The sequence below is a fragment of the Nematolebias whitei genome, chromosome 24 (genome assembly GCF_014905685.2).
Source record: "Nematolebias whitei isolate Nwh7 chromosome 24, NemWhi1, whole genome shotgun sequence".
NCBI lineage: Eukaryota > Metazoa > Chordata > Actinopteri > Cyprinodontiformes > Rivulidae > Nematolebias > Nematolebias whitei.
The window spans coordinates 411,900-414,576 of NC_056521.1; the positions used below are offsets into that span (position 1 = coordinate 411,900).

At 46.5% G+C, this 2,677-nt stretch overlaps 1 protein-coding gene and 1 long non-coding RNA gene across 2 annotated transcripts in view; one reads left to right on the top strand and one right to left on the bottom strand.

The window, feature by feature from the left end:
* Positions 1–2,677, bottom strand: part of arhgap1 (Rho GTPase activating protein 1) — a gene marked incomplete in the record, with an annotated part of 22,495 nt that overhangs the window by 8,746 nt on the left and 11,072 nt on the right.
* LOC119429171 lies at positions 555–995 on the top strand. The gene is made up of 3 exons (XR_005187738.1): positions 555–654; positions 734–841; positions 918–995. It is a non-coding gene; the product is annotated as an uncharacterized LOC119429171 (long non-coding RNA).

Sequence of the window (2,677 nt, forward strand, 5' to 3'; positions counted from 1 at the left end):
TCTACTACACACATTCATGCAGCACTCTACTACACACACATTCATGCAGCACTCTACTACACACACATTCATGCAGCACTCTACTACACACACATTGATACAGCACTCTACTACACACATTCATGCAACACTCTACTACACACATTCATGCAGGACTCTACTACACACACTTTCATTCATTCACACCCTACCAAGGCAAGTACCGGTAACCTTAGGGTAACACTGGAGTGTCTTGCCCAGAAACACTTCAACATGTGACTGCTGGTGGAATCAAACCCCCAACTCTCCCAATGGAGGACGACTACTCTAACCACTCGGCCACAGCTGCTGATATTAATCTGATCTTAGTCTGGCAAATTGTGAATATTTGTCAGCAGAAAGTGCATGAACCCTCTAACCATACTTTACCTGCTTAGCTGGAAGGTCAGAGGTCACTGATTGGTCATGGTGCACCTCCTCCTAACTGTCAGGAATTCAGGGAAATTATTTAAAACTAAGAGCTTTATTGAGTCAGTCAAAGTGATGTGAAGCTGATGATGTCTGTCTTTGCTTCAGTTTTAAATTTGGCAGGAAGATCAACTATGTGAGTTACCTGAGTGAGCTGGAGGCCGTGGTGAAGTGTGACCAGCTGATGATTCCTGCCCGAGTCAGAGAGTAAGAACAGAACTTCACTTTTTAAACTTTACAATTCTAAAGTCCACAGCAAATGATCATGTGACCTCACCTTCATCAGGTATGACAACAAACTGAGAGCATCTTTGAAACCCAGCGCCCAACCCCCAACCTCTCCTCCTCGGAGCCCCCCTCTCCCAAACCAGGTGTTTGGGGTTCCACTCGCACTGTGAGTACCAGAACCTCTGAAGTTGACTGCTAACAAATGCTGCTGGGACCAGCTGATATTATTTTCTGTGTTCCAGGCTGAGACAGAGGGATCCAGATGGTGATCCAGTTCCTGTGGTGATGAGGGACACTGTCAGCTTCCTGTCAGAACAAGGTAACACCAACACAAAGCTCCTTAGTTTTTAGGAGGATACTACAAAACAAGATTTTCTGCTTTGAGCCAAAGCACACAGGTAGAGTATCACCTTCCATTCATCCATCATCTGGTTCTGGACTCAGGTTGTGTGTGTGTGTGTGTGTTGCGGGGGGTGGGGGGTGGGGCTGGCAGCAGCTCGAGCAGGGAGGTCCAGACATCTCTTTCCACAGACACTTCTTCCAGTTCTTTTGGGAGAGACATAGTACCTTCAGCGTGTCCTGGGTCTTTCCTGGGGTCTCCTCCCAGTTGAACATGCCTGAACAACCTCCCTATGAAGGTGTTCAGGGTCCATTCTTAATAGATGTCTGAACCACCTCCATGGTCTACTCGGAGTCTCTCTTGGATAACTGAACTTCTCACCCTATCTCTAAGGGAGAGTCCAGCTACCCTGCAGGTGAAAATTATTTAGACTTCCTGGATTCAGGATCTGGTTCTTTCAGTCACTACCCAGAGTTCATGAACACAGGTGAGGGTAGGAACCTAGACCGACCGGCAAATGGAGAGCTTCTCCTTACAGCTCTGCTTTTCTGACTGACAACCATGGTCTTTGATATGGATGGGCTGATCCTCATCCAAGCTGCTACATTATCTGCTGCAAACTTCTCCAATGAGAGCTGGAGATCACGGCACAATGACGCCAACAGGACCACATCATCTGCAAATAGCAAAATCCAGAGGCTATGGGACTGGAACCCTTCCACACCCTGGCTGCACCTAGAAACACTGTCAGCACTCCTGAGTAGACCTTTACAGGGAGGCTAAGGAGTGTGATTCCCCTTGGAATTTAAACATACTCTTCCTCCTTTGGAAAACGGTAATGCCATGCAAAGGTGGGTCATCCAAGACTACCCATCTACATCCAGAACCTTGAGGAACTCATGATGGATCACATCCTGCACTGGAGCCCTACTTTGCTTTTTAACTACCTCAGTGTCTCAACCAAGATTATGGATTCTCCAAAGTTCTCAGATTGTTTTTTCCATAGAAGGCATGCTTGGTGGGATTGAGAGGGTCCTTGAAGTATTCCTTTCACCGCCTGATGACATCACTAATTGAGGTCAACGATGCCTTCATGTAGGTAAAATGATGCTTCCATCACCTCTACTGCCTGAAAGATTTCCAGTCTTCTTGGAGCCAGTCTAGAGACTCTATTCAAGGCCTCACTGAACTCCCCCCAAACCTCAATCTTTTTCTCAGCAACAGTCAGAGCTGCAACTCACTTGGCCTCTGGAATCTTACTAGAGAACTATGACCCACACAAGGTGTGATCAAGATGTATCAAGGTGATGGGTACCTCTCAACCTCACACACAAGGTCAGGTTCCTCCACCAGAGCAGTGACATTCCATGTCCCAAGAGCCATCTTTGGTAAGCCATGGTCAGAAAGCCAAGCCTGTAGACAGGGCGCTGTTAGGAAAATATGGAACAACAAGATCTGTAATATAAGATGGAGCTAGGTTGTTGAGAGCTTTGTAGGTTAGAAGTAAGATTTTGAATTCTATTCTGGATTTGACAGGGAGCCAGTGGAGAGAAGCTAAAACTGGAGAGAGATGATCTCTCCCAGTAACTCCAGTTAAGACTCTGGCAGCAGCATTTTGGATCAACTGAAGACGTTTTAAAGAAGTATTTGGACACCCAGATA